This window comes from Drosophila miranda, assembly GCF_003369915.1.
Source record: "Drosophila miranda strain MSH22 chromosome Y unlocalized genomic scaffold, D.miranda_PacBio2.1 Contig_Y2_pilon, whole genome shotgun sequence".
NCBI lineage: Eukaryota > Metazoa > Arthropoda > Insecta > Diptera > Drosophilidae > Drosophila > Drosophila miranda.
In genome coordinates this window covers 35,476,772-35,490,409 of record NW_022881614.1, presented here as the reverse complement: position 1 = coordinate 35,490,409, position 13,638 = coordinate 35,476,772, and positions in this window count along the sequence as shown.

Below are 13,638 nucleotides of genomic sequence, written 5' to 3'. Positions count from 1 at the left end.
CTGCGCAGCTCCTTGATCACGCTTGCTGCCATGTAGGCGACCGCGTTCCAAGATTGCTCATCGGCTAGCATCTGGTCGGTGAGGGTGTCCACACTCACTTCTGCAAGCGTCTCCCTTAGCCTCGTTCGTTCTTGCGAGAAGCGGGGGCATACAAAGAAGACGTGCTCTGCATCCTCGTCGACTCCAGGCCCGCAGCAGCTGCAATACGGGTCGTCAGCATGCCTAAAGCGATGCAGGTACTGCTTGAAGCAGCCATGCCCCGTCAGCAATTGGCCCAAATAATGGTCCATTTGGCCGTGCCTTCTTCGCAGCCATGGGCTAAGCTGGGGAAGGAGACGTCTGGTCCACCTCCCTTTTGCCGCTTGCTCCCAGCGCTGTTGCCACTGGGCTATAGTGCGCTCTCGCCGCTCGCTGGCTACCTCCACTCCGCTCTGCCGCTCAGCTGCCAGGAGATCCAGTGGGACCATGCCTGCCACAATAAGTGCGGCGTCTTCAGACACCGTCCGGAAGCAGCATGTAACCCTCAGGGCACAGCGTCGATATGCGCTTCTGCAGTCTCTGCTGTATGTGGAAACCATCATTGCTGGTGCCCACACTGCTGATCCATATAAGATTATGGAGGTGACCACCCCAGCGATGAGCTGCCTGCTACGCTGCCGTGGTCCCCCTGTATTGGCCATCATCCTGCTTATGGCCGCCGTTGCTGCAGTCGCTTTTGCGCTGGCGTATTCCAGGTGGGCCTTGAAGTTCAGCCTCTGGTCCATCATTACCCCTAGGTACTTTAGCGCAGGCTTGGTCCTGATGATCGTGCTACCGACTCTCACGCATGCCTGCTCGACCTTTTTTCTGCTGCTCATTAGCACAGCCTCCGTCTTCTTCTCCGCCAATGCTAGCCCGTTGGCTGCGAGCCAGGCCACTATCAACCCGACTGCTACGTTGGTTTTCTCCTCTACGTCTCTTACGTGTTTCGCCACTGTCACCAGTGCTATGTCGTCGGCGAAGCCCACCAGGGTGCACCCTTCCGGTAATGTAAGCCGCAGGATATCGTCATACATCACGTTCCACAGTATCGGCCCTAGGGCCGAGCCCTGTGGGACGCCTCCGGTGATTTGGTGATGTTCTGCTCCTTCTTCCGTGTCGTAGATCAGGACGCGGTCCGTGAAATAGCTTCGCAGAGTCCGTGTGATTTGCTCAGATATGCCCCTCCTGGTCAGGGCCTCTAGGATGCTCTTCCAGCTGGCAGAGTTGAAGGCGTTTCGTACGTCTAGTGTACATACTAGGCAGTACTTTTTGTCGCCTCCAGCCCATCGCGTTCCTGCCATGGCTTCCCTGGCAAGGTTTGTCACCATCTCGATGGCGGCAGTGGTGCTCCTCTGCTTGCGGAACCCGAATTGGAGGTCGGAAAGTCCGCGACGCTCAGCCAGTTCCGCCTCCAGTCGGTTACATACCATCCTCTCGAAAATCTTGCCCATGGTATCCAGCATGCACAGCGGCCGGTATGACGATGGGTCGTTGAGCTCTTTGCCTGGCTTGGGTATCAGAACCAGCCTTTGCCGTTTCCATGCTCGTGGGACTGTCCGCTCCGCTAGGCACTGGGTGTACATTGTGGCGAATGCTTCCGGATGGGCTCTAATTATGCATTTTAGTGCTGCATTAGGGACTCCATCTGGACCTGCCGCTTTAGGCAAGCGAGATCTGGATGTGGTGGTGTGTGTGCGTCAAATTTGGAGTCTGGAAAGTTCTGCGCAGAAGCGAGAGTTAACAAGGGTAAACCCATAGTAAGGTGAGCGTTAACAGAGAAGCGATCGTTAACAGTGACGCCTTTAAAGGCGTTTTCAGAGTCGATGTTAACTGGAAAATTGTTAACAGGCCAGCAGTAATAAGGTTGTTTAAGTTGATTTAATTACATATCAATTATTTTGTATTTAAATCGTCACGATGCAAGTTGAAGAGATAATGACACTGAGAGTCGCAGATTTGCGAGAGAAGTTAAGAGAGCTTGCGTTGCAGACGACGGGACGAAAGCGCGATTTGTAAGATAGCCCATTAATACATCACGGCTTTCCAGTTGAGGATGAAGAAGAGTCAGAGAATGAGTCCGTAGTAACAGCAGTGGATGATACCGTAGCAGTTCAACCAGGTACGCGACAGGCAGAGTATAAATCTTGGTTTACGCTAAAAGACGTGGAAGGTATTGTGTCACAATTTTCTGGTTCTAATAACCCCGACATCAATCAATGGATAGAGGAATTAGAAGAATGCGCAGCTACTGTTCAATGGAGTCAATTACAATTATTCATTTATGCCAAGCAGTTGTTAGTTGGTGCAGCAAAATCTTTCGCTCGTAGTTTGCGTGATATTCGTAACTGGAATTCGTTGAAGGCAGCTCTGTTGGATGAGTTTAGTGTTAAACTGTCGTCCGTAGAAGTACATAGAATGTTGCAAAAGCGCCAGCAGAAAAAAGGAGAGTCGTTGCATGAGTTTTTGTATGCGTTAATGGAGATAGCCAAGCCAATTAAACTAGATGATGAGAGTTTAATCGAATATTTTGTGGATGGTATACCAGACGCTAGGGCAAGTAAGGCAATGCTGTACCAAGCTAGAAACTTAAAGGAGCTTAAATTTCAGATAGATGTTTACCAGAAAGCTAGAGGCGGATCCAAGCCGATGAGTAAGAATTGGCCGCTGAGTAATAAAAGTGAGAGTTCGGTGAAAGGGTCGATGGCAGAGAATTTTAGGAAATGTTTTAAGTGTGGAGACAAATCGCATTTGAGGAAAGATTGTCCCAAAAATGATTTTTGTTGTTTCAAATGTGGCCAACCAGGACACCGTGCTGCAAGCTGTAATGTCAAGGTCGAAACCATACAAGAAAAGAGATCGAATACGAACATTATTCGAGATAAGGAAGTCGTTGATAAGCCGTCAGGTATTTTCACTCCATCAGGTTTGGAATTAAAGGATATTAAGTACGCGAATTTGGTATTCCAAGGTTTGATTGATACTGGAGCAGATTTGTGTTTAATTCGCAGGAGGGTATTTTTGAAATTTGGAAATCTTGAACTGATCGGCCAGGAGAAATGTTTAACAGGTATTGGAGATAGTCAAGTTGTAACTTTTGGTAGCTTTTCGATACCAGTGAAAATCGATGAGATTGAAATGGAGGTAGAATTTCATGGTTTTCATGGTTTTCAAGCCATTTTAGGAAGGACTATTCTGGATCATGTTGACATGCAAGTTTCTAAGACAGGAACAAGATTTGTTCGTAGAGTTTGTGGCGAGGATAAAGATAAGAAACTTGATCAGGTAGCATCGTCCTCATGCGTGGAATTGTTTAATGAATATAAAGGCATTTGCATGTCAAGTATTGACGAAGTTGAGGAGTTTTCAATTTATGTTGGTCATCTCAGTGAAGCACATGCTAGAGAGGTTAGGGGTATGGTAGGAAAGTACCAACCTCAGAGAAATGTAGAAGCGCCGATAAAAATGAAAATTGTATTAGTGGATGAGATACCAGTTTTCCAGCATCCGAGACGATTACCGTTGTGTGAACAGGAAATCGTGGACAAGCAAGTGGAAGAGTGGCTGGCTCAGAAGATTATAAAGCCAAGTACATCGGAGTATGCATCACCAGTAGTGTTGGTACCCAAAAAGAACGGTAGCAAGAGACTATACTGTGATTACCGAAAGCTGAATGAGAAAATAGTTCGCGATAACTTTCCAATGTCACATATGGATACAGTGTTGGAGAAACTGCAGGGTGCAAAGTATTTCACCACGTTGGATTTAACGAATGGTTTTTTCCATGTGCCTGTAGAAGTCGAGTCTCAAAAATATACGTCTTTTGTGACTCAGAATGGTCAGTTCGAATTTTTATATGTACTATTTGGAATTTCAAATTCTTCAGCGGTGTTTACCAGATTTATAATGGCTGTGTTGAGAGATTTGGTAAAGAATAATGAAGCAGCAGTCTATATGGATGACGTTATTATTTGTAGTCAAGATATAGAAGAGAGTTTGTTAAAATTGAGAAAAGTACTGAAGATAGCGGAATTGAATGGGCTACGTATAAATTGGAGAAAGTGTCAGCTGTTACGACAAAAGGTTAATTTTCTGGGGTATATAATAGAAAAGAATACGATAAGACCAAGTGATGAGAAGACGAGGGCAGTCGAAAAGTTCCCAGTGCCAGTTGATAAAAAAGCAGTGCAGCGTTTCATAGGATTGACTTCTTATTTCCGAAAGTTTAGGAGGACAAGGAATATGAGGATTATTATATTCAGAATCAGATTTTGTTTAAGGATCCGGATAAGGAGCTTATCGTAGTACCAGCTCAGTTGGAAAATGAGATTATATCAATAGCATTTTTCAGTTAAAAAGACACAAGATATCATTGAAAAGTCGTATTATATTCCGAAGTTAAAAGACAAAGTATGGCGCGTAATAAATAAATAAAAAGACAGGAAAACGTGAGGGTTATTTGCAACCAATAGACAAGGGTGATAGGCCGTTACAAACGTATCACATTGATCACGTTGGACCAATGGAAATGACTAAAAAACAGTACAATTATATACTGGTTGTCGTTGATGGATTTTCTAAGTTTGTTTGGTTATATTCTACACGTAGTACAGGCGTTGAAGAGGTCGTTAAGTGTTTGGAGATTCAGGGGACTAGTTTTGGTAATCCGAACAGAATAGTGACGGATAGGGGTGCAGCGTTTATGTCCAATTTGTTTCTTGAATATTATGAGAGAGAGAAAATACAGCATTTAATGATTGCCACAGGCGTTCCACGTGGGAATGGTCAAGTCGAAAGGATGCACAAGATTGTGGTGCCTATGTTGTCGAAATTGTGTCAGGGTAATTCCGGTAGTTGGTATAATCATCTAGGAAAAGTACAGCAAATGATCAACAGTGTTGAGCCGCGAAGTACCAAGGTAACACCTTACAAGATGTTGACTGGGCTAGACAAGCGTATAGGAATGGATCCAAAAATAAAAGAAATATTGGAAAAAAATTAGAAAGGAAGTAGTTGAAAACATTGCACGGTTACAGCAGGAAAACAAGAAGAGTTTTGACTTAAAAAGGAAACTAGATGGACAGTATGAGGTTAATGAGCTAGTAGCTATCAAGCGTACTCAGTATGGTACTGGATTAAAGCTAAAATGGAAGTATCTAGGGCCGTATAAGGTGGTTAGGGTAAAGAATCATGGAAGGTACGAAGTCGAGAAGATTGGGGATACTGAGGGTCCCTATAAGACCTCTACAGTTTCAGAATATATGAAACCTTGGCTAGACCCATCCGAGGCGAATGGTCCGTCAGGACAGCCGAATGTAGGAAACGAAGGAAAGAGAGAGACACGAAGCGGTCGTCTTTTCGTCGTGTCGTCGGGATAGAGCAGTAATCGGCTCTGAGAGAGCCGATAGCAAGAGAGAGAGATCAGTCAGTTGTCAGTTCAGCCACGCATCAGACGTACACGCATATAATTAGTCACAAACATACTTGTAAAACTTGGAGCTGTTATAATTTTAAGTCCAACATACTTATCAAATAAATGTTACTCGTTGCCATCAAGAAACTTAAACTACTACATATATATAGTACATACATGTGCATATGTACCCGAGAATATCTATCCACATACATATATACGTATGGGGGTATAGTACTTGCTCATTGTATGTCGTATTATTTGTTTGCTTTCGCTGGTGCTGCCATTGACAGACTGCCATAAATATGAAACACACACAAAATGGCAGGCCAAAAACTATGTACATACAAACACACTCGAATACGAGGGGTACCGAAAGAATACATGAGTTGACATCACATCCAGGCTTCGAATCGTCGACTCGACCATCGACATAGCAAGCTGTTCAGGTACACGATACAGCCTGTCCCTCGTCAAGGCAACGTTTGATGGAATGTCTGTCTCTCAAACGTCTCTCCGGCTCATAACTTTTCCGCTTCGATTCATAGCGAGTGATGGCTTCAACTTGTTGTCCCCTGAAATACTGATATAATTAATTAGCCATCATTAAGAACAAAAATTGAGCTGAAGTTTGAGCTTCGCTTTTACATCAATTAAAAAACCATAATACTTATAGCTATATATATTGAATGCAGTATTTACAGCTCTACACAAAGCGAACAAAACGTTGAAATTTTAAAATTTACATTTCGATTTAAGAATACATGTATACTCCCTGCCAATAATGTGTATTTGATCATCATACAAATTTCATATCTAAAATACATATTTTTAATTTCGATTATATATGTATATATATATATAGTTAAATATCCGCAACTCGAAATTTAGTTTTTAAAAAAGATTTTATTTTTAATACTTAATTTCTTTATGTCACAAGATTGGTTGAATTCCCCGACTTAACTTTACGTCTGCTTGTCTCAAACGGAACTGATCTCTCTGCTGCTGGCTAGTTTCCATGAGCCCTTCTCTTGGAACTCCGACTCTGGCTTCGGGCGTTGCTTTCCTCGGCTGTATCTTCGTGTCCTGGATCGATATTTGGGGATGCGTCGGCTTTGATGAAAGGCATCCACTGCTGGCGATCGGTGTTGCATTACATGACGGAGCTAGGAATGTGATACTCTTTGGTTTTATGTCTAGCTTTGATTGGTCCTCATGAGTGGCGTGATTCTAAAGAATCGATTTCTCGAGAGTGGCGTGATTCTAATGTTGATGAAACAATGTGGTCCATTGTTTATATTATGGGGGGCCCTAGCTTGGAGTATGGGAAGAAACAGTTATTGGTTCTTGAGTGGGGTCCTGTTACTTGTGTGGATGGGGTGGATGAATTGTACATAAACATAATGTGTATGGGATGTGGGGAATTATGGATATGTCACTCCCCCAACGTTTGTTATTAGCCTGTCCCTAGGCGATTACCCTCGGGTATAGTGACGGGGTGTCAAGTGCGGTGGCTGAGGTTGGTTCCTCTTCTGCTTCTATTATAGGGTTAATACATTTAACCGTGACTCTTTTAGAAGTTTTCTTAAATTTAACAGCTACATAACTTAGTAGTACTAATATAATTATGACAAATGAAATTAGTAGACTTATTTGTAATAGGTTACTATATTTGGTGTATTGCATAATTATTTCATTAGTTTGGACATACGGCAGTGGTTTTGTTTTAGTTATGTTGCTGTTGACATAAACATTCTGGGCAAAATCTAACATTGTGTTTGATATTGTAAATTCGTTTAATTGGATTAAACAGATGTAGATTTTTATAATGGTATTTCCTTCCGCTATGATTTCTTGGTTTACACAATTCTGGTTTAGCGTTGTTTTTGGAAGATTCCATGTGATTAGTATATTGGGTTCAATAAAGTTTATTTGAAAGTTTTGAAAAGTTTTGGAATATGGACATTTAGTGGGAATTTGCATTAAAATTCCTTTTATACAATTGTCATTGTTTTTCAATCTAGTTTCTTTAACAAATACTTTTTAATTTTTTATGTAGTACTTGTCGTATGTCATATCTGTTAACATGTTATTTAATTCGTCTGGATACGGAACGATTTTATAGATTGGTACTTTTGTAATGTCTTTGGGAATGTTGGAAATTTTAGAATTTCGTTGGTATCGGATTTTAGCCATGTGGAGGTTTTTATATTTAGTATTTTCTCAGAATTTATTTTTTCCAGGTAGTCTTGTTTTAATAATTTTGGATTAAATATACCGAGCCTAGTTAATTGCATACCTAGTTCTATATCTTCGATATATTCTGTGAAATCTTGTAGATTGAATATCAAAATTTCTATTTGTTGATTCCTGTCTTTTTCTTCATTTAGTTTGTTTATAACGTTTATTCCGCTATTAACTGCATCTATTACCAAATTTAGTTCATTCATTTGAATGCTATGGCTGGCTAAATTTTCTATTTTTTGTTCCAAATCGACTTTATCTTCCTGATCTAGTGTTCCAAAGAGATATTTGTAGGCTGTTCCTACTATATTGATTAGGCCTCTTTTATTTCTTTTGGTTATTTTTAGCCCGTTCATTTCTCTTTGCAATTTGTCTACTAGATATTTTATTTGGATTATGTCCTGGAATTAGTGGCTTGCATTAATAAATTTTGGTATAGTTCTTCGGTTTTAGTTACATTAACAGTTAGATAATGGTATTCGTAATTGATAGGTATGTTAATCGATCCAGTTTTGAATATCATATATCCGTTTTGGGATTTTATAGGATTTATTTCTATGTTTTGGCCCTGTGCCATTACGATGGTAATTATGAGGAAGATGAGGATTTTAATTGTGTTGAAGTTCGCCGATTCCATTAACTTCCTCGGTTTCTCTGGAATTATTATATTTGCTTCTATTAGATTTCTTCTTTTTCTTGAATTTTGATTTATAATGAGTTATTTTCCTACCCCTATTCTTTTCTTCATAATGTTTTTCGTCTACCTGTCTAATTTCGCCCGTCCTTTTGAAAGGATTTGTTACCTTAGACTTAACTAGAGGTGATAGTTTATAGCGGGTATCTACTTCATACTCTCTGCGGTTTTTATTTAATTGGGTTATTTTATTCCCTTTATTTAGTTGGGTGTCATAATCAGGTGAGCCTGCATAAATGAATATATCAGCTGGTCTCCTATTTGTGGTATTATGTTTGGTTTTATGATTATAAGTATAAAGAATCAATTCAAACTTCGTGAATCTATCTTCTGGGTTATCCTCGCTAGATATTATTCTTAATTTTTCATTTACTGTTTTATGAAATCTTTCTACGTCAGATATTCCATTTTTGCTGGAAGTGATCTCTATTTTGACGTTTTCCGCATTCAGCCATGCTTGCAATGCTGTGCACATAAAAGCTGAATCTTTATCGGCTTTGATTTCAATTGGTTTGCCCATCTCGTTAAAAACTTTCATGATGGCTCTTTTTGCTTCTAACCAGTCACGACTTTTTACTTCTACAAGAGTGGCAAACTTCGAGTATACGTCAATACATGATAGGAACTGTTGGTTACCAACCATATAGAAATCTATGACAAATCTATTTCATGTTCATTTAGGGTTCTGCTAGCGTAGCAGATCGGTTTGTGTTCTTGTGACAAAACCGCTCCCAATGCTATGTTACTAGCGTCGGTTGTTACCGTGAACATTTTGTCAAAGTCTGGGAACGCAAGGATAGGGTCTGAGGTGATGAGTACTTTTAGTGTCTCAAATGCTTCGACGTACTTTTCTTCCTTGGGGTCTATGACAGCTCCTTTCTTTAGTTTGAGTGTCATGGGTTTTTCTATGTTTGCAAAATTAGGAATGAATTTCCTGTAGAACCCTCCTGTTTTAAGTGTGGAGACAAATCGCATTTGAGGAAAGATTGTCCCAAAAATGATTTTTGTTGTTTCAAATGTGGCCAACCAGGACACCGTGCTGCAAGCTGTAATGTCAAGGTCGAAACCATACAAGAAAAGAGATCGAATACGAACATTATTCGAGATAAGGAAGTCGTTGATAAGCCGTCAGGTATTTTCACTCCATCAGGTTTGGAATTAAAGGATATTAAGTACGCGAATTTGGTATTCCAAGGTTTGATTGATACTGGAGCAGATTTGTGTTTAATTCGCAGGAGGGTATTTTTGAAATTTGGAAATCTTGAACTGATCGGCCAGGAGAAATGTTTAACAGGTATTGGAGATAGTCAAGTTGTAACTTTTGGTAGCTTTTCGATACCAGTGAAAATCGATGAGATTGAAATGGAGGTAGAATTTCATGTCATTCCAGACGAGGATATTGGTTTTCAAGCCATTTTAGGAAGGACTATTCTGGATCATGTTGACATGCAAGTTTCTAAGACAGGAACAAGATTTGTTCGTAGAGTTTGTGGCGAGGATAAAGATAAGAAACTTGATCAGGTAGCATCGTCCTCATGCGTGGAATTGTTTAATGAATATAAAGGCATTTGCATGTCAAGTATTGACGAAGTTGAGAAGGAGTTTTCAATTTATGTTGGTCATCTCAGTGAAGCACATGCTAGAGAGGTTAGGGGTATGGTAGGAAAGTACCAACCTCAGAGAAATGTAGAAGCGCCGATAAAAATGAAAATTGTATTAGTGGATGAGATACCAGTTTTCCAGCATCCGAGACGATTACCGTTGTGTGAACAGGAAATCGTGGACAAGCAAGTGGAAGAGTGGCTGGCTCAGAAGATTATAAAGCCAAGTACATCGGAGTATGCATCACCAGTAGTGTTGGTACCCAAAAAGAACGGTAGCAAGAGACTATACTGTGATTACCGAAAGCTGAATGAGAAAATAGTTCGCGATAACTTTCCAATGTCACATATGGATACAGTGTTGGAGAAACTGCAGGGTGCAAAGTATTTCACCACGTTGGATTTAACGAATGGTTTTTTCCATGTGCCTGTAGAAGTCGAGTCTCAAAAATATACGTCTTTTGTGACTCAGAATGGTCAGTTCGAATTTTTATATGTACCATTTGGAATTTCAAATTCTCCAGCGGTGTTTACCAGATTTATAATGGCTGTGTTGAGAGATTTGGTAAAGAATAATGAAGCAGCAGTCTATATGGATGACGTTATTATTTGTAGTCAAGATATAGAAGAGAGTTTGTTAAAATTGAGAAAAGTACTGAAGATAGCGGAATTGAATGGGCTACGTATAAATTGGAGAAAGTGTCAGCTGTTACGACAGCTGTATATAATAGAAAAGAATACGATAAGACCAAGTGATGAGAAGACGAGGGCAGTCGAAAAGTTCCCAGTGCCAGTTGATAAAAAAGCAGTGCAGCGTTTCATAGGATTGACTTCTTATTTCCGAAAGTTTAGGAGGACAAGGAATATGAGGATTATTATATTCAGAATCAGATTTTGTTTAAGGATCCGGATAAGGAGCTTATCGTAGTACCAGCTCAGTTGGAAAATGAGATTATATCAATAGCATTTTTCAGTTAAAAAGACACAAGATATCATTGAAAAGTCGTATTATATTCCGAAGTTAAAAGACAAAGTATGGCGCGTAATAAATAAATAAAAAGACAGGAAAACGTGAGGGTTATTTGCAACCAATAGACAAGGGTGATAGGCCGTTACAAACGTATCACATTGATCACGTTGGACCAATGGAAATGACTAAAAAACAGTACAATTATATACTGGTTGTCGTTGATGGATTTTCTAAGTTTGTTTGGTTATATTCTACACGTAGTACAGGCGTTGAAGAGGTCGTTAAGTGTTTGGAGATTCAGGGGACTAGTTTTGGTAATCCGAACAGAATAGTGACGGATAGGGGTGCAGCGTTTATGTCCAATTTGTTTCTTGAATATTATGAGAGAGAGAAAATACAGCATTTAATGATTGCCACAGGCGTTCCACGTGGGAATGGTCAAGCCGAAAGGATGCACAAGATTGTGGTGCCTATGTTGTCGAAATTGTGTCAGGGTAATTCCGGTAGTTGGTATAATCATCTAGGAAAAGTACAGCAAATGATCAACAGTGTTGAGCCGCGAAGTACCAAGGTAACACCTTACAAGATGTTGACTGGGCTAGACAAGCGTATAGGAATGGATCCAAAAATAAAAGAAATATTGGAAAAAAATTAGAAAGGAAGTAGTTGAAAACATTGCACGGTTACAGCAGGAAAACAAGAAGAGTTTTGACTTAAAAAGGAAACTAGATGGACAGTATGAGGTTAATGAGCTAGTAGCTATCAAGCGTACTCAGTATGGTACTGGATTAAAGCTAAAATGGAAGTATCTAGGGCCGTATAAGGTGGTTAGGGTAAAGAATCATGGAAGGTACGAAGTCGAGAAGATTGGGGATACTGAGGGTCCCTATAAGACCTCTACAGTTTCAGAATATATGAAACCTTGGCTAGACCCATCCGAGGCGAATGGTCCGTCAGGACAGCCGAATGTAGGAAACGAAGGAAAGAGAGAGACACGAAGCGGTCGTCTTTTCGTCGTGTCGTCGGGATAGAGCAGTAATCGGCTCTGAGAGAGCCGATAGCAAGAGAGAGAGATCAGTCAGTTGTCAGTTCAGCCACGCATCAGACGTACACGCATATAATTAGTCACAAACATACTTGTAAAACTTGGAGCTGTTATAATTTTAAGTCCAACATACTTATCAAATAAATGTTACTCGTTGCCATCAAGAAACTTAAACTACTACATATATATAGTACATACATGTGCATATGTACCCGAGAATATCTATCCACATACATATATACGTATGGGGGTATAGTACTTGCTCATTGTATGTCGTATTATTTGTTTGCTTTCGCTGGTGCTGCCATTGACAGACTGCCATAAATATGAAACACACACAAAATGGCAGGCCAAAAACTATGTACATACAAACACACTCGAATACGAGGGGTACCGAAAGAATACATGAGTTGACATCACATCCAGGCTTCGAATCGTCGACTCGACCATCGACATAGCAAGCTGTTCAGGTACACGATACAGCCTGTCCCTCGTCAAGGCAACGTTTGATGGAATGTCTGTCTCTCAAACGTCTCTCCGGCTCATAACTTTTCCGCTTCGATTCATAGCGAGTGATGGCTTCAACTTGTTGTCCCCTGAAATACTGATATAATTAATTAGCCATCATTAAGAACAAAAATTGAGCTGAAGTTTGAGCTTCGCTTTTACATCAATTAAAAAACCATAATACTTATAGCTATATATATTGAATGCAGTATTTACAGCTCTACACAAAGCGAACAAAACGTTGAAATTTTAAAATTTACATTTCGATTTAAGAATACATGTATACTCCCTGCCAATAATGTGTATTTGATCATCATACAAATTTCATATCTAAAATACATATTTTTAATTTCGATTATATATGTATATATATATATAGTTAAATATCCGCAACTCGAAATTTAGTTTTTAAAAAAGATTTTATTTTTAATACTTAATTTCTTTATGTCACAAGATTGGTTGAATTCCCCGACTTAACTTTACGTCTGCTTGTCTCAAACGGAACTGATCTCTCTGCTGCTGGCTAGTTTCCATGAGCCCTTCTCTTGGAACTCCGACTCTGGCTTCGGGCGTTGCTTTCCTCGGCTGTATCTTCGTGTCCTGGATCGATATTTGGGGATGCGTCGGCTTTGATGAAAGGCATCCACTGCTGGCGATCGGTGTTGCATTACATGACGGAGCTAGGAATGTGATACTCTTTGGTTTTATGTCTAGCTTTGATTGGTCCTCATGAGTGGCGTGATTCTAAAGAATCGATTTCTCGAGAGTGGCGTGATTCTAATGTTGATGAAACAATGTGGTCCATTGTTTATATTATGGGGGGCCCTAGCTTGGAGTATGGGAAGAAACAGTTATTGGTTCTTGAGTGGGGTCCTGTTACTTGTGTGGATGGGGTGGATGAATTGTACATAAACATAATGTGTATGGGATGTGGGGAATTATGGATATGTCACTCCCCCAACGTTTGTTATTAGCCTGTCCCTAGGCGATTACCCTCGGGTATAGTGACGGGGTGTCAAGTGCGGTGGCTGAGGTTGGTTCCTCTTCTGCTTCTATTATAGGGTTAATACATTTAACCGTGACTCTTTTAGAAGTTTTCTTAAATTTAACAGCTACATAACTTAGTAGTACTAATATAATTATGAC